This window comes from Salvia hispanica, chromosome 2, assembly GCF_029641045.1.
Source record: "Salvia hispanica isolate PSC_SH4W2 chromosome 2, Shi_PSC_v1, whole genome shotgun sequence".
NCBI classification, from domain to species: domain Eukaryota; kingdom Viridiplantae; phylum Streptophyta; class Magnoliopsida; order Lamiales; family Lamiaceae; genus Salvia; species Salvia hispanica.
Window position 1 is genome coordinate 35,715,246 of NC_142693.1, and position 19,072 is coordinate 35,734,317.

A 19,072-nucleotide genomic window follows, 5' to 3' on the forward strand; every position below is an offset into this window, starting at 1 on the left:
TAAGAAGTACAATAAATAACTTAAATGAAGAGGGTATGAGAGAGAATAATTTAATTAGAGCATCTACAATGGCTTAAGGACTAGAAACTGGACACTTCCTGCTACATCATCAGGACTAGAAACTGCATGCCACATCACCAGGACACCCAACTGCACAATAGTGGACAAGAAACTGGACAAACACTAGGACTAGCCACAATAAACAAAATTATAAAAAACAAATAAATTACATTCACACGGAATTAAATTTTTATGACACAAATACGGGGATAATACAACCATTTTATTTAAATTAAACAAAGTACATCCTAAACAAATTTACATAATTAAAAAAAATACATAAAAAAAAAATAAATCTATCGTCGTGCAGTCTTCCGCGCTCACAACTCTTCAATTAAATCATTTTGGAGTCGAATATGAGCATCCACTTGGCGCATGTCGGCATGTGCCTTGAGGCGGCCGGTTTCATCGTGAGGTATCCCCATTCGTACGTTGGGGGTGGCCACACGTGGCTTGGCCCGGCTTCATCAACATCGTCATTGGCCCAACTAATCAGTTATACACCTTCATCTTCGATTATCATGTTGTGCATGATAATACATGCATACATTATATCAACAATGCAGTCGACATGCCACAAACGCGTTGGACCCCTAACTACCGCCCATTGAGCCTGGAGCACACCAAATGCTCGCTCCACGTCCTTGCGCGCCGACTCCTGCCGTTCCACAAAGTAGGCCTTCCTTTCATCAGATGCGCATCTGATCGTCTTCACAAAGATGGGCCCACCTAGGGTATATCCCATCCGCCAAGTAGTAGCCCATATCATGCTGGTTGTCGTTGGCGACAAAACTGATGGTCGGACCGACGCCCTGGCGCTGCTCATTGAAAAGGGGCGACGAATTGAGGACGTTGCGGTCGTTGTTCGACCCGGCTACCCCAAAATACACATGCCAATCCATAGCTGGTAATCAGCTACGACCTCGAGGATAATCGTGGGTTTCATTCCCTTGTAACCGGTCGTGTAGAACCCTTTCCAGACGGTGGGACAGTTCTTCAACTTCCAATGCATACAGTTTATGCTGCCCAACATCCCCGGGAACCCATGCTTCTCCCCGTGCATCTGCATCAGATCCTGACAGTCTTCGGGGATAGGGCTTCGAAGATACTGCTCACCGAATATTTCAATGATGCCCTGACAGAAAAACTTCGGACAATGCAGGGCAGTTGTCTCACCGATGTGGAGGTACTCGTCCCACATGTCTGCCGCGCCTCCGTAGTCCAACTGCATGATTGCCGTAGTGCACTTTTGTATAGGTGTATGGCTGGGTCTGCCAGCCGCATTGTGCCTAAACTAGAAACACATATATCGACGCTCTAAAGCGTCAACGATACGCATAAACAGTAACCTACGCATCATAAAACGTCACCTGAAAAGGTTGGCCCCAAACCGCGGCTCCGGAGCGAAGTAGTCTTCATATAGCCACTGATGTGCAGCGACGTGATCCCGATCAACCAAACCTCGGCGGTGGACAATGGGTCGAGGTACCGCCGGCTGCTGCGGCTGCAAGGCCCTTTGTATCAGCCGATTATCTCGCGGGACGTATAGGCCGCCAACTCTTCGTTAAATCGTCGGCTGAACTCCTCAATCCCCACCACTACCACCCACACCGCTGCCACCCGCATCACCCATTTCGTGATATTGATCTTGTACAGATATTGATCTCGCCGAATCGCCGCTCGCCGGCTGTGATGTTTTATGGTGTAGGAAGAGGAATTAATGGTGAAACGAAACATGGAATGAAGCTTGGATTTCATTGAAAAAGTCGTGCAAAATGCCCAATTTGACAGATTGCCTAAGTTGACAGATTGCCCAAGTTGACAGACTGGCCAGTCTGCGTCGTGAGTCCAGAAAGCTCTCAAAATGAGGCACCCGGCCGGGTGATTTTTATGCCTAATAATTCCACCCGGCCGGGTACGAAGACGCAGTAACCTCCAAATTCAGTTTTCAAATAGTTTTGAGGCAGTTTTGGGGAAATGATTCAGACATTCTTGGACGAGAAAAGAGAGAGGAAAAGAGAGAAAGAGAGGAGGAAGAAGAGAAGGAAGAAATTCCGGCCAATATTCCGACGATCCATCTCCACATCCCAATTCCACTCATCGAGAGCATGATTCCAATGGTTTTTATTGCAAAATTCCACCATGTGTCTAGGCTAAACTTTCTATGTTGCTCCAAGTTGTAATCTATGCTTCGTATGAATGTTTCTACACCATTGAATTCATGTGTTTTGTTAGCAACAATATGCTCAATGTTACACTATATTTTTGGCTAATAATGTAGTGTTGTTCTTTCCTTCGCCATTGTCTCTTTAATTGTATGCTTTTATATGCTCTAAGTGTAAACAATCTTTACCTCCCTGTGGATCGACACTTGAAATACTACTAACGACGTTGTAATCTTGCAGTATCGTTTAGAGTTAATTAATTAAACTTGATATCTTGTGTGAACTGAATCAGATGCTCTAAAATACACATCAAGTTTTGGCGCCATTGTCGGGGAGGCAATAGGTTGTTTGACTTTTAGTTTGTTTATTTGTGTTTTATTTTATTTGATCTTTCTTTTTATTTTGTAGGTACTTACTTCGTGTTCTTGGGGGTGATAGCCATCTACCACGTCTGGACATGAAGACGAAGGAGTGTTTATATTAGGTGATATCTTTTTAATTCTTAGTTTAGTGATTAGGATTTTTTTTTTAGTTTTCACTAAAGCTCTCACGTTTTATAGAATCTTACCCCGAAGTTGTCGAGAGGTCTCGCTTTCGGTAGTAGTGAAATATACTTTGTATATGTGCTTGGTTTCTTTTCTGTTGTGCAGGTATAGGTAATAAAAAAAAAGAAGAGAAAGTTGTGAATGCACACAAGATCACAGGGTACCCCACTGTTTGGACTACTCTGTTAGCAAAGAAAGAGAGGGCCGAGTCCAGTTAGATCAAGAAAAGACGACATTCACTTGCCCTATTGGTACTTATGCCTTCCGCCGAATGCCATTTGGTTTGTGCAATGCCTCGGCTACATTTCAACGTTGTATGATGGAAATATTCTCCGACATGAATGAGGAAATTATGGAGATCTTCATGGATGATTTCTCCGTGTTTGGCTCATCTTTTGACTGTTGTTTACATAACTTAGGTCGTGTGCTACAAAGATGTGAAGAGTCGAACCTAGTGCTTAATTGGGAGAAATGCCAATTTATGATGAATGAAGGTATTGTTTTGGGACACAAGGTGTCGGAATTGGGATTGGAGATGGATAAGGCAAAGATTGATGTGATTACCAAGTTACCTCTTCCAACGAATGTGAAGGGCATTCGTAGTTTCCTTGGTCATGCGGGATTCTACCGAAGATTCATAAAAGATTTTTCAAAGATTGCAAAGCCACTTTGCAACTTACTTGAAAAGGATGTCAAGTTTGTTTTTGATGATAAATGCCTTGAGGCATTTGAGATTCTCAAGAAAAAGTTAGTTGAAGCTCCTATTATTATCACACCTGATTCGTCGAAGCCATTTGAGTTGATGTGTAATGCTTCAGACTATGTTGTGGGGGCTGTTCTAGGCCAAAGAAGAGAGAAGGTCTTACATGCTGTCTACTATGCTAGCAAAGTACTCAATGAGACTCAATTGAATTACACTACAACTGAGAAGGAAATGCTAGCTGTCATCTTTGCTTTTGAGAAGTTTCGTGCTTATTTATTAGGTACGAAGGTGGTAGTATTCACAGACCATTCGGCTATTAAGTATTTGATGAGCAAGAAAGATGCAAAGCCACGATTGGTGAGATGGATCCTCCTTTTGCAAGAATTTGATATTGAAATTAAAGACAAAAAGGATCCGAGAACTTGGTTGCCAATCATCTCTCTAGACTTGATGGTGTGGAGGAGACTGAAGATGAGAAAAGGAGAAATATCAATGAGAAATTTCTCGATGAGCAAGTGTTTCAAGTGAGTGCTCGGGAAACATATGTGCCATGGTTTGCTAATTTGGCAAACTACCTTGTTACAGGTTTGATGCCGGAAGGATTGTCTTCTAACCAAAAGAAGAAGTTTTTGAGTGACATTCGCATGTATGTTTGGGAAGACCCTTTTCTCTTCCGTCTTGGTAGTGATGGAGTGATTCGAATGTGTGTGGGAGAACATGAACACCTTAGATTTTATCTGCATGTCATGATTCAGAATATGGCGGCCACTTTGGAGCACGTAGAACTGCATTTAAAGCATGTGTAGAGAGATGTGACAGTTGCCAAAGAATCGGGAATATCTCTTGGAGGAATGAAATGCCGATGAACAATATCCATGAGGTGGAGCTCTTTGATGTTTGGGGATTAGATTTCATGGGGCCTTTTCCCAAGTCTAATGGGAAGCAATATATCTTAGTTGCGGTGAACTACGTTTCTAAGTGGGTAGAGGCTGATGCATTGCCTACCAATGATGCTAAAGTGGAATTGAGATTCATCAAGTCTCATATTTTCAACCGTTTTGGAACACCTCGAGCCATCATTAGTGATGGAAGTACTCATTTTTGCAATAAGTTGTTTGCAAACCTCCTTGGAAAATATGGTGTTCAATATAAAGTTGCTACCCCTTATCATCCCCAAACAAATGGCCAAGTGGAAGTCTCCAATCGTGAGATTAAAAGAGTTCTTGAAAAGGTGGTGAAGCCGTCGCGAAAAGATTGGTCTCAAAAGCTAGATGATGCCTTGTGGGCATATCGAACGGCTTATAAAACTCCTATTGTAACTTCCCCTTACAAGATGATGGTTGGAAAGGCATGTCATTTGCCGGTTGAGCTTGAGCATAAGGCATTTTGGGCCTTGCAAATGCTTAATTTGGATTATGATTCAGAAACTAACAAAAGGATGCTTGAGTTGAATATCATGGATGAGTTTAAGTTGAATGCTTATGAGAGTGTTGATCTCTACAAGGAGCGGGCAAAGAAGATTCATGATGCATCCATCAAATCTCGTCGATTCAATGAAGGACAGTTGGTCATATTGTACAATTCTCGGTTGAAGCTTTTCTCGGGAAAACTCAAGTCAAGATGGTGGGGTCCGTTTGTTGTGCACAAAGTATATCTTTATGGTACAGTGGATATTCGTGATCCTAAGTCCAATGATGTATGGAAGGTGAATGGTCAGAGGTTGAAGGTTTATTTAGGCGGTGACCTGTTGAAGGAAGAAAGGGAGGTGATCGCACTATAAGATTCACAAGTGTAGACCCAAGGATGAAGAAGGTCAGACCAACAACTATAAAAGGCACTGATTGGGAGGCAACCCAAGTTTTTATTTATTTTTCTTTATTTTTATTTTCATATGTTGGAGGTTTTGTTTGCTCAATTCTTTCCCCTAGCATTTATTTTGAATTGAGTGTTTCTTTATGTTTTGTTTTGTTTTGTTTTGTAGGAGCACATTGGAGCTTATGAGAGAGCACACCTACAAATTGAAGATACACCCACCCTCCCACCCATATGCTACGGATTTCATGCCAAGTTTGGGGGAGTCTTCTATCCCTTTACTTTTTATGTTCTTTTTTTCTTGCATTGAGGACAATGAAGCATTCAAGTTTGGGGGGGTTGTTTGAGTTTGAACAAATTTTATGCGCGATGCATGTTTTCTTGAGTGTATTGTATGCTAAAGGTGTTTTGAATCAATGTAATTGACGGTTGCATGCTTTATCTTCGGCTTTCTGGTTGGGAAATCTTGTTTGATTTTACTTGATCTTTGAAGCTTAGGATGGATGGAAATTGTGCATTGATTTATTTGAAAGAGCTTTTGTGACTACAACCGATTTCTTGAGTTGAGGAGAGTATGAAAGTCATATGTCTTGTGGAAATTATCTTGGATCGCTTTGCTTTATTGAGTTGCGTGCTTGCATTCATATGTGTTATTTATAAGGGACGATAAGGCACTAGGATGAACTCCATGGCCAAATATTCACATGCCTAGTCCAACAAATGATCCCCTAGAAGCCACTTTGAGCTTATCCCCTATTTTTTTTGTTACAAACACTTAGCCAATCACTTAGCTACTAAAATAAGCCTCATTTTAGCCTCATCAATAAACCTTACTACTATTTGGGTGCTAAATACAAGTTTGAGCTTTGTTTATTGTGCTGTAAGTTTTGGGTGGTGTTCTATTAAAGTTTAGAGATTTTTCAGATTTGATGTAATGTATAAGTATTGAGAATGAAGTTATTTGAAAGGAAAAAGACGGCCTTCAAATTGTAAAAGTCGAGGCCTTTGAAAAAAAAAGAGAAAAGAAAAAAAAAGTGAAATAAAGTAGAACTTCTATTGCTTTGTAAAGATGTACTCTTGTCTAGAAAAGATCTTAAGTTTGGGGGAATGAATGTGTGGGTTGTAAAATGTATAATATTTGGTTCTTTGCAAGGAAATTGTAGGAGTGAAGAATTTGACACTCAAATATGTAGTTTTTGAGCTACTATCCATATTTATCCTACATCATCCCTAGCCCCATTACAACCTTTGAATAAAGACCTTGGACTTTATTGTTAATGCATTATGTGTGTTTTGTAAATGGCTTGGTAGAGTTAAAGATGTTTGATTTGAAATCCACGGGTCTATATGATAAGTATTGCTTGACGAGTCAATGACGACGGTTTGAGTTGTAGGATCTTATGCTTGAACTTACTTTGAAGTGCACCTTGACTTGAAGTTCTAGGTGGATGAGTGATGGTTCTTGAGAGTGGGAAATTTTGATTGGAGATGTTTGGGGGTTGAGATTTTGTCATTCATGTCCCTGCTTGATTCGCTTCTATGAAAAATTTTGAAAAACTTTTGTGAGTTGAGCTTTAAAGTTATGTGCTTTATGTGATCTTGCTCGAGGACGAGCAATCAAATAAGTTTGGGGGTATTTGATGCAAATCAAATTGTACATTTTTATTCCCATAACTCTACATGAATTATATAATTTGATGCTTGCAAAAGTATGTTTTATGGTGTAGGAAGACGAATTAATGGTGAAACGAAACATGGAATGAAGCTTGGATGTCATTGAAAAAGTCGTGCAAAATGCCCAATTTGACAGACTGTTCAAGTTGACAGATTGCCTAAGTTGACAAACTGCCCAGTCTGCGTGGTGAGTCCAGAAAGCTCTCAAAATGAGGCACCCGGCCGGGTGAATTTTATGCCAAATAATTCCACCCGGCCGGGTACGAAGACGCAGTAACCTTCAAATTCAGTTTTCAAATAGTTTTGAGGCAGTTTTGGGGAGATGATTTAGACATTCTTGGACGAGAAAAGAGAGAGGAAAAGAGAAAAAGAGAGGAGGCAGAAGAGAAGGAAGAAATTCCGGCTAACATTCCGACGATCCGTCTCCACATCTCAATTCCACTCATCGAGAGCATGATTCCTATGGTTTTTATTGCAAATTCCACCATGTGTTTAGGCTAAACTCCTAATGTTGCTCCGAGTTATAATCTAGGCTTCGTATGGATGTTTCTACACCAATGAATTCATGTGTTTTATTACTGATAAGACTAATTTCATGCATCGGTTATGTGATGAAAAGTCACCTTTTTACTGGGTCTAACACAAGTTTTAAGCCAGGTGTGTGAAGGAATCGCTAGGTCCAGGAAAAGCTGAAGGCAGTGGACCGGCGAAGAAAAGCGAAGGAAAGTGAGCAGAATTAAAGAGAAAAATGGCTGGACGAAGGGAGTCAAAAGCTGAGGGTAACGAGGACTATTCACACCCTGCTGGACCCACTTCCACGCCTATATAAAGAGGAGCATGCAGCACACGAAAAAGGGATGATTTTGCTCTCAGCTCACACACTCACACACACTTGGGAAAATGGGGATTCTGGGGTAGTTAGAGGTTTTTCTTCGCGAGAAAGTCAGTGGTAACACCGCCCTCACGAAGGGCGAAGATACAATTATTTACATTCAGTTTTTTGTGTTGTTATTCCATCGAACTTCAACGTTTCTGAAGTCGATTGGTTGTTTGCTACTTACCGTTATCTATGCATTTACTTTACGTCATGATGGTGTTTATTTTGTGTTGATTCACGTTGATTCTGTGTTTTTGAGGTTTTATTTCAGAAGTTGAATGTTATACTCTGTTTAGATGTTTCTGTGCTTGATCTGGGAAATAGGTTGTGAATCTGTGCTGTTGTTGTTGATCTGTGGTTGATCGGTGAATCTGTAGCTATGGGTATAATTTTGGACGGAGTTTGTTTCGGATGCTTGGATCCGGAGTGGATTTAGCATCCGAAGTGTGGATCTGAACAGGGGAAACCGAGTTTGCATGGATTTTGAACTTTCTGCTTTCTTTTAACTTTACTTCGTCTAGTAGTCGTAGATCTGCCTTAGTTTAATTGTTCTTCGATTTTGTCACTTTAATTTCTGTTGCTTCGTTTTGAATTACGTTCTCACTCTTTTTACTAGATGTTTCATGCCAATTGTTGGAGAAGATGATGTCGTTGTTAGTTAATACTTTAGTTAGTTGTTTTCCAGCTTTTCATCCGTATTTTACCTTTTCAGTAAATGGTCCCCACCGGCATGTGTTTTCCCAGGTCTAGGTAAATTTAGGAAGCAGTTTTTTCGATCCAGTTGTTAGAATAGCATATCTCAATTATCAAGTCTAGTTAATTTCATCAACCCTAATTGCGTGGCAGCAGCCAACCCAAAAATAGTTCCAGAATCTTTGAACATGTTTCTTTGCGCATTCATCTCTATGGGATCGATCCCTACTTCCCTGTGCTAATTTTAGTATACGTGGTTGAGGGTTTTGAAGAGGTATTCTGTGTGTCCGACGACCGAGATCTTCCAACGATCCGTGAGTTCCTAGACCCTGTGATCTAGTGGATTCGCTAGACCCAGGAAGCTTGATATTCCTTACTGTGCACACAGTCTAGTCCACCACATCACTTCAGTTACCAACAATGTGCTCAATGTTTATACACTATGTTTTTGGCTAATAATGTAGTGTTGTTCTTTCCTTTGCTATTGTTTCTTTAACATAGTTTAGGAATGGTTGTTGTTGGTATGCTATTGAATTAGAATTGTTCAGAGGATAATTTGATAGTGGATTAAGTAGGTGATTATAGTAGATGTTTATTTCTCCAGCGCTTCCGCAGGAGTTTATTGACATCGAAGATTGGTTCATAGGTTATGTGTTCAGCTAATTGTGAACTACTCATCGTGTACATGTTCAGTGTATGTGATTAGGTTGATTTTTTAATCCTTTCACATGTTTCGTTGCCTAGTGAGCAACTTGGAGTAACATATTTTCTCATTTGAATAGTCTTTCTTTAGTTATCTTGTTGCTTTCTTTTGTCATTAACTTTCAGAAATCAAAAATCAAATCTCTGTATACTTTTATATGCTCTAAGTGTAAACAATCTTTACCTCCCTGTGGATCGACACTTGAAATACTATTAACGACGTTGTAATCTTGCAGTATCGTAGTATTATTAGAGTTAATTAATTAAACTTGATATCTTGTGTGAACTGAATCAGATACTCTAAAATACACATCAAATTTTGGCGCCGTTGCTGGGGAGGCAATAGGTTGTTTAACTTTTAGTTTGTTTATTTGTGTTTTATTTTATTTGATCTTTCTTTTTATAGTGTAGGTACTTACTTCGCGTTCTTGGGAGTGATTTTCAGAGTGAAAACACCCGGCCGGGTGTTCCTTCTGGAACACTCTGCTAGTTCTGCGCGTCTTCTGTAAAACCGCCATAACTCCCTCATTCGGACTCTGATTGAGATGTGCAAGATACCCACGCGAAGTTGTTTCACATATTAATTTATTCATTTTCTTTAATACTAATTTATAGTACTCTCTTTTAAGTAGTTAGATTTGGTATTTATTATCGAGAGTTTGTTGCATCAAAAATAGGATACGTAGTTATTATTTAGAATTTATTACCACTTTTATTATACTCATTTTGATGTATTATAAATGACGTAAAAGGGATGTATTTATATCCTTTTTCCATCTTTTGTTCTATTGTTCTTCTCAATCTCGGCCCTCCATTTTCAAGATCTAATGGCTGAATTAAGGGTCACATGTTATTAATTAAAATATTCAAAAAAAAATTGAAAATGGCCTTTTAGGAAGGCACACTTTAGTCAGTTATGAACGTTTCCTTGAATTTCTCCCTCAAATCCCACATATGATTTTTCTTTCTTTTCTCAAGTTACTGACTCAAATCTCACGCATAATATCTCTTTCTTTCTCTTTCTTTCCTTTAATTCAATAGTATTGATTCTGATTTTTTGTTCATGATTACACAATAATTTCTCTTTCTTCTCTCACATAACTGACTCGATTTTATGCGTTGAAAATGATATCTCCGCCGCCTCCATAAGGAAGAAAGCCGTCGAGGTCTGCGCCAGAGTCGATGCTACAATCTTTCTTCTCTCCCTCGTCATTTTTTCTTCTCTCCCTCGTCATTTTTTCTCCATTGAAGACCTTCTCAAGAAATTGTTGTCGTCTTTTTTTCAATTGAAGATGTCTGTTTATTTTTTTTATTATTGTTAAAATTTTGGTGGAAAGTTATTGTATTAGTCGTGTAATTGACATCTATGGTTTTCTGTATTTGTTTGTGATTAGTTTGTTCTTGCATTTAGTTTTATTTTGCATCAATTGTCGTTTTATTTTCACGAAATCATCCATTGCTTACAGATTTTTGTGTTTTCTTTTCGTCAGTTACAACTTATAAATTTTCGACAAGTAATGTACTATATTAAGTGTATAATGTGGATTGTATTAATGTACGATTATAGTTGTATAATGTATATGTCAGCTTTGAATAATGTACATTGCAATGAGTTTAATGTGTGACTGAAAAGGTCGTGGAGATCCTCTCGTGTGTGTGTGTAATAAATCAGACTTCTTAGATCCAGAGAATCTGCTAGATCACGGGGTCTAGGAATTCAGAGAACCCTTGAAACCATCGGTCGTTGGGCACACAATCGGTACCTGCTTTTCAAAACCCTTAACCCACAGTACTAAAAACTAGTATAAGGAAGTGGGGATCGAATCCCACAGAGATGGAAGCTTAAGTAAACATGAAAGAGATTTTGGACACTGGTTTTGGCTGCTGCCACGCATTTTTGTGGGGTTGAGACTTAACTACTAGACTCGGGAAACGTAAATAATCTATTCTAGCAGCCAGACCTAGGCAAATATAACTGAAACATGCATGACGAAAATAAACAAGTTGTAAACAAGACAACACTCCAGCGATAATATTTTACTAGACCTAATGAACAACTTTTCCTAAAAAATGCTAGACAGAGGAAAGACAGATCGTGGGGACCATTTCCCAAATTAGCAAAGTACGAATGAAAAGATGCAAAATAACTAACTAAAGGTTCAACTAACAACTAGCTTCATCTTCTCTAACGATCCTTGATCACAAAATGCAGAGAAAAATAGAGTAAACTACAAAACGAAACAAAGCGAGCTGAATTAAACCATTTAACTACGATTAACTACTAAAATTAAGTAGATCTACTATCGCTAGACGAGGTAAATGAGAAAACAGAAACTAAACATCAAAACCATGCAGAAATGAACAGATCCAAACACTGGTTGCTTCATCCGCTCCGGATCCAAGCCATCCACAACAAACCACAACAATTCACATCTCCGATCACACAGATTCAACCAGATTTAACCGATCAACTACGATCTCCACACAATTCAACTCAACAACTCAGATCAATCGCTAAAAGCATCCAAAGTAAACAGAAAAGCAGTAATAACATGAAACGAAACCATAGCAAGAACTTCCATAGCTAAACAAGTGCAGATTCAACAGAATTTTAGCAAAATAAGGCCGAGCTTCGAACAGCGAAGTCTCGGAAAATTCAGAAACGGAAACTTAAAACAGAAACTGCAAATTGTATCTTCGCCTCGCGTAGAGACGGTGTTACGCAAACTGATTCTTAAACTATGAACCGCAAAAACCCCAAACTGATCCCCAAATGAGTGTGTGTAGAGTGCGAGAAGTGAGCTAAGAGCTAAAATGGATGATGATGGAACTCTCTTCATGTATGCCGCGTGCTCTTATTTATGAGGAGTTGAGCTTTTAGATTCTTCCTTGTATTCCCTATTTTGCCCTTTGTCTAGGATGCTCCTCCATCTGGTAAATTTTCTTTTTCCTGCCAGAATCCTTCTCCAGACAATCTTCTCCTTTCTTCCTGGATCTGGTATTTTCTCTACAAACCTAGCTTACAAAACCTTGTTAGACTCAAGAAATTACAGAATTTAACCTCATAACCAATGCATGGAATTAGCCTTATCAGTGACATAAGTTAAATCCATTCCCCTTTGGGTTTAGCAATCCATGTGGCTAGGGTATAGTACCGACCGAATAACGAAAACGTCACCAAGGGCAGAGAGTTTGAATCATTCCCTTTGGGTTTAGCAACCCATGGGGCTAGACTATAGCACCACCTCATGAATTAAATTTCATTTTTAATGCGTTTAAGATTTGGTACAGTAAATAATGTACCAATAGTATCTAATAATGTGCACGAATCAGTGAATAATGTACAGATTGAATAGAATAATATTGAAAGGAAATTGAATTCATACCCTTTGGGTTTAGCAATCCATGAGGCTAGGTTGTAGTACCCACTCACAAACGGAACCATCACAAAGAGCAGAGAGTTTGAATCATTCCCCTTGGGTTTAGCAATCCATGGGGCTAGGTTGTAGTACCCACTCACAAACGGAATCATCACAAAGGGTAGAGAGTTTGAATAATTCCCCTTGGGTTTAGCAACTCATGGGGCTAGGTTATAACACCACAACATGAATTAAATTTCATTTTTTAATGCGTTTAAGATCTGGTACAGTAAATAATGTACCAATAGTATCTAATAATGTGCACGGATCAGTGCATAATGTACATATCGTCCATTACTACAGGACACAAATCGTCCATTATTGAGTAAATAAAATCCATTACACTGAAATATTTGTACATTATGTTTATCAGTTAAAACTACTCATAAAATCACAACATAAACGTCTCATAAACATATACATTACAGGACACAAATAGTCCATTACTGAGTAAATAAAATCCATTACACTGAAATATTTTCACATTATGTTTATAAGTTAAAACTACTCATAAAATCAGAACAGAAAGCTCTCAGAAACATATACATTACAGGACACAAATCGTCCATTACTGAGTAAATAAAATCCATTACATGAAAATATTTGTACATTATGTTTATCAGTTAAAACTACTCCCTAACGTAGATGTTATATGAACCCTAGAGGTATGACTGGAACTCGTGGACTTTGCCGACGGTTGTGTTACTTACTCCATAGTACACTCTAGAACACGATGAACATATCTACGTTGCTTGGAACCTGTCTAAAATAATACATCAGAAAAGGTTAAATAATGTACCACATTAATCTAACGTAATGTATATCAAGGTATAAATAATGTAACATATAAATGGAATGTAATTTAAATATCCATTTATATGCATAATGTACAGAATCATGCAAATAATGTACAAAAAAGAAACAATCCAGCCAACAATTACAGCAACACAACCATGACGGACAGTAAGTTCAAAACAAACAAAATAGACCCAAAAACTAATCAAAAGCAGTAATTAACTAAAAACTTCAATAATTGACAAAATCCTAACAAAAATGAAAACGATTTCAGGTTTCACACAAAGATCGACCAAACGTTTGTGAAAATCGTGACGTTGTTTAGTAGAACACTGTGAATAGTCTACTATGTGGTGGTTTGACGGCGAAAATTAAACGCAAACCAATCAATCAGTAATAAAGAAAAACCCAATTGAAAAATCAAAAATCAGGAACCCTACCTTGTTGTTGATTGCAAGTCTTCCACCGATTAAAACGTTGCTGCATCGAACGAGTGAGCAAAACCCGGCAGAAATCGTCTTCTCCGTGTAGTTGCTCCGATTTAGTAGCCGCTAGGGTTTTGAAATTGGAGAGAAATGGTTTTGATCGTGGGTTGAGGGAAGAGAGACGTCTGGTGTGAGAGAGAGTGATTGGATGGAATGTAAAGCGGTTTCAATAAAAATCACGCTTAATTGTAGGAACTGCCATTTTTAATTCATCATTGTTTTACTCTTATACCCTTATAATGCACGAAATAGGACCAATAATGTAGCACGGGATAAGTTCCACAATTTTTTGATCTTGACCGTCCACGTATTTAATCTAATGGATGATATTAAGAAGGAAATAAACATTAAGGGGTCAATAGGACCCTAATGCTCCCCTCACGTAAAAATTCAAAACTCAGATTGTTCTTTTATTCATTTATTTGAAATTATAAATAAAAATGAATTAGATCAAGTTTTGAGTTTATATAATTTGTAAAATTAATGATATTAATAATATTATTGATATATTCAGATTCAAATTAATATATTATACAAAACAAATTATGATAACTTAACTATATAAAATGATGTTGTAAATTAGTCTAATTTCCAACCATGCACAAAACAATAGAGGAGATCAATGCTTACAAGAAAATAGTTAACTGATTTTAGAATTAGATTTAAAGGCATGTTGATGTAGTCATTCTTCTGATTAAAAAATAACACAATTCTGATTCTGTGATTAACCTCAAATTGACAAATGATATCAATGTTTAGCGATGATGCTCACAAAACATGTAAATCATGAAGTAGCATTATACTAGTAGGAGTAAAATATATACAGTTTATCCAATAACTTTCTTTTGTTTTATTACCTTTTCGTTTAATAATCAGATGTTTGTTGAAAATAAAGGTGGGAATAAATAATCTGTATATGCCATTTTTTGGTTTTTGTCACAGCGAAGAAATAATAATAATAATAATAATAATAATAATAATAATAATAATATAATATAATATAATATAATATAATATAATATAATAATAATAATAATCGAAATTGTTTTCTTGTTATCCCGTAAGTTACCTGTTGGGTCCAATCCATGTCAAGTACTTGACTGTGGACTAAATTTGAATACAAAACTAAAAGGGGCCCATAAATAGTGCTTCGCCCATTTTCACAATAGCTGGGCCTTGCATTTGGGCTTTTCTTTTGAGTTAACATATATGCAAAGGTATTACTAGAACAATATGTATAAATAACTTTGCTCATTGGCCTAATTTTTTAGCGTGTGTTTATTACTCCCTCTGTTCACGAAAAATAGTCGTATTTGTAGGCGACACAGGTTTTAATGAAAAACTGGTAAAGTAAAAGAGAAAGAAGAAAAAGTAGATAAAGTAGGAGAGGATTAGATAAAAAGTAAGAGAAAGGAGAAAAAAAATGTGAGAGTATTTATTTTTGAAATTTGACAATTTTTTATCGACACCCCAGTGATTTTTTACAAGTTGCCACATTAATTCAATAATGTATATTTTATTGATCTATGAAAAATGGTAAAAAACTTGATATTTATAAACACAAGAAAGCCTAGATGTGTCATCACTGGATTCAAAATTGAAAAAAAGTTTAAATTGGTGGGGTGAACCATTGTAAGACGTAAGGCCCATTCAAGACGGAGCCAGAAATTTTATATAGGTGGGACAAAAATATACATAAAGATATTTTAATAAATTAAGAAGGGTATAAATAAGGATATTTAAAAAATATCAAAATTAACTAACAAAAGTAGCATATATAATTTTTTTTAGGTGGGGCATTTCCCTCTTTGTGGCAACCATATAGATCCGTCCCTAGGCCCAAGATATCATCAACTCATATTTGGCATAAGAAACTTTAGTAGTATTTTCAAAACAGAAAGTTTGAGTAATCATAATTCAGTAAATCTTGATTACATATAAAAAAATCCAAACTTAGATTTCATATGTTTGAACTTAAATAAGTGACCTCTATTAATAGGTAAATACCTTTTCTGTTTTAATAAAAATTAAATTATAAATTTGGGGATTTTCCTTTTATATTTTTGTCGCTAACGCTGAAAGAATTTAGTGCCAAACTCTAACAAACGTTTACAAATTTTCATACTAATAATTCGACAAAAGCTAATCAAAATGTGCCTTTGACAGCAGACCATTAATTTGACCCCAAGATTATTCTAACTTATTCAAATCACAATATGTCGAAATCAATACACAAAGTTGCACAAATTTGAAAGCCTAGTGTTTGAATGGATTTCTTAAATTACGTAAGTATGATAATTTATTATGGAATGAAAGTGTGTGGTTGTTTGGGAGAAAAAAAAAGTTAAGTAGTGTAGGATAATAAGTTGTTGTGTAAGCAATTACTTTGGACTCAGTCTTATGGATGGCGAGTTGGCACTGACAGCCTTATCAATCTTGGCGGTATATATAGATTATTGAAATTGATGTGACATCTAAACCATGTCCCTTCGATTTTACTATGGTTGGACTAACAGTCCATACTTTCATAATTACATTATTTCAGGTGTTCCCGTACACAAACATTAATTAAATATTGTAACCAAACCTTGCTCAGAATTATTGGCTGTTTTTAACTTCGGAACAATTATTTCGACTTAAACCCACGAGATGAATAAATAATTATGTATAGTCCTATACTCCTTTAGAATAATCTCATTGAATAAATATATATGCATAGTCGTATAGAATAATATAATTATAGGGCTCGTGTAAGTTGTAACACACTCAGAAATTGATTTTATTTTAATAATGTAAGAAGAAACGGGTGTTGAAAGTCCAATCTTAGTAAAGCAGTTGACATCATATTATAAAACCCAGCATTCTAGAAAAAGCATCCCACAGATAGAAAGTGACCATAATCTTCATCTATATGCAAATCACCAGTTATATATACAGATAAATAACCAAAAGCTAAGTATCATGATCCAATTCTCAAAGTTTGAGCAATTATTTCTTCTAAAAGAAACAAAAGATGTTAGGCCCTAATCCTCAAAATAAAGATTATCGAAACACTTTACAGTGAAAATAAAAAAGGGACCATCAATATTGACATCTTCCACAAAAATTAATCACCACCAAATATTAACTTAATTTAATTTAATTAACCAACAAATTACCCAAATCCCCATCCCAACTCAGAACTCAGTCGAGTTCCGGCCCGAACTCTTCCCAACTCGGTGCCTCGCCTGAGTCACTCCGCCTTTCATCACCGCTTCCCAATCCACCTCCCCGTCCTCCGCCGTCTCCGGCCCTCTCAGCCCCTCCAAAATCCGCCTAGCCTTCTCCCTCGCCCGCTCGCTGTCCCCCTTCGCAACGTCGAGCAGCACCTCCTCCGCCCCGGCGTCCCTCGCCAGCCCCTTGAACCTCAAGCTCCGATCACTCAACGAGTGCAAGGCGGCGACACAGTTCTCCCGAGTCGACTCGGAGCTGAACTCGGCCCGGTTCCTCAACAGCCCCACGAGGCAATCCACCGCATTAGCGTCGAGCAGCGCCGCCCGCCCCTCGTCGCAGGCCGCCAGGTTGCACACGGTGAGCACCACACGCGCCGCCAGGTCGCCGTCCCTGAGCAGCCCCAGCAGCGCCGCCGCGGCTCCGAGCCGGATCACCTTCGCCCGGTTGCTCTGCACGAGCGTGAGGTGGTACAGCGCCAGCGCGGAGTCGTGGCGGCTCCGCCGCGTGCCGGATCTGAGCTCGTGCAGCAGCGGCGGCAGGGCGCCGAGCACGCCGATGGCGGTCTTGTTGCCGTCCTCGAGCGCGAGGCTGAAGATCGCACCGGCGGCGTGCTCCCGCGACTCGTCGTAGCCGCTCTTCAGAAGGTCGATCAGCAGCGGGACCACTCCGGCTCTCACGATCCTCACCTTGTTCCCCTTGTCGAGCGAGAGATTGACCATCGCCGCCGTCGCGTTCGTCTGCACGGCGGAGTAGCGCGAGTTCAGCAGCTGCTTCAGCGCCAGAAGCAGCCGCTCCGAGCAGAGAGCTGCGCGGGCTTCTTCGCTCGTCCTCGTCTTCTTCCGCAGCTGAATCACGGCTAGTTCCTGCTCGTAAACATCCTTGCTCCTCATTTTAATGATGAAATTCTCATCCTCGGACGACGAATTGTTCCTAGATCCTTCCTCCGCGGCGAATTCGGAGGAGGTGGAAGGGGACGAGGAGTAAGAGAAGCACGACGGCCGCGTCGCGAAGGGGAGAAGCGGCGTCGTATTGGCGATCACGGATTCCTCTGAGCTTGAAGACAAATCCAAATCCCTAGAATTCAATTCTGTCGCGGCGTGGGAGAGGAAAATCGGAGGGGTTTCAGCGACGCCTTTCAGCAATTCTTTCTCCGATGCCCGAATTTTGGGGATTTTTTCTAGGGTTTCGGCCGAGGCTGAAAGGGAGCGAATGGTCGACTCGATTTCCGAATTGTCGGGCGGATTCGGGTGGGCCGGCCCGTTCTTGGAGCACCAGCTGAGAATGGTTTTTTTGAGAGCTAAATTGGGGATGACAGTTGAGAAATCGGGCTTCGATCCGTCGGAAAGCGTGGGGACGAAGCTTAGAGCTTTGCAGATGTCGACGCACGCGCGCTCGAAGGTCTGGCCGGAGGAGACGATGGCGGGGTCGAACATCAAGGAGTTGGAGATTGGGCAGAGAAATTCCAGCGGCGGCTGGTTCTTGGCGGCGGAGGGAGCTCTGTGGAAGGAGATTTTCCAGCGGCGGAACTTTCCATTTCCGCCCATTTGGTTGCGAGGTGGTGGTGGAGATTGGGATTTAGGGGGAAGGTGAGCTAGGGTTGGAGAGATTCATGTGATGGAGACTTTTTATTAATGGGGTTTTGATAAAGATTGGATTTTTGGGAGAATCTTGGTGGACTAAGTCTGGGGTGGGGTGGGGTGGATGTGTGTGCGTGTGCGGATTGATGGAGATGATGAGAGAGAGGAGATGCTGTTTCGCGATGCCCGACTTTGGTGGGGTAGCAAATGGTAATTATAACTTAAAACACTGTTGATTACCTTAATTATGCTAATGATTCATTTAGTCTATGTTTAGTTTTTGAAAGGCTGTTGAGATAAGATTGCATCGATAAATTGTCAAATCTAGTTCATATTTAGTCTATGAAGGTCA

The 19,072-nt window shown here is 39.2% G+C and overlaps 1 pseudogene; it reads right to left on the reverse strand.

The window, feature by feature from the left end:
- Positions 1-16,821: 16,821 nt before the first annotated feature.
- LOC125201545 (U-box domain-containing protein 40 pseudogene) lies at positions 16,822-18,852 on the reverse strand (annotated as a pseudogene).
- Positions 18,853-19,072: the final 220 nt, after the last annotated feature.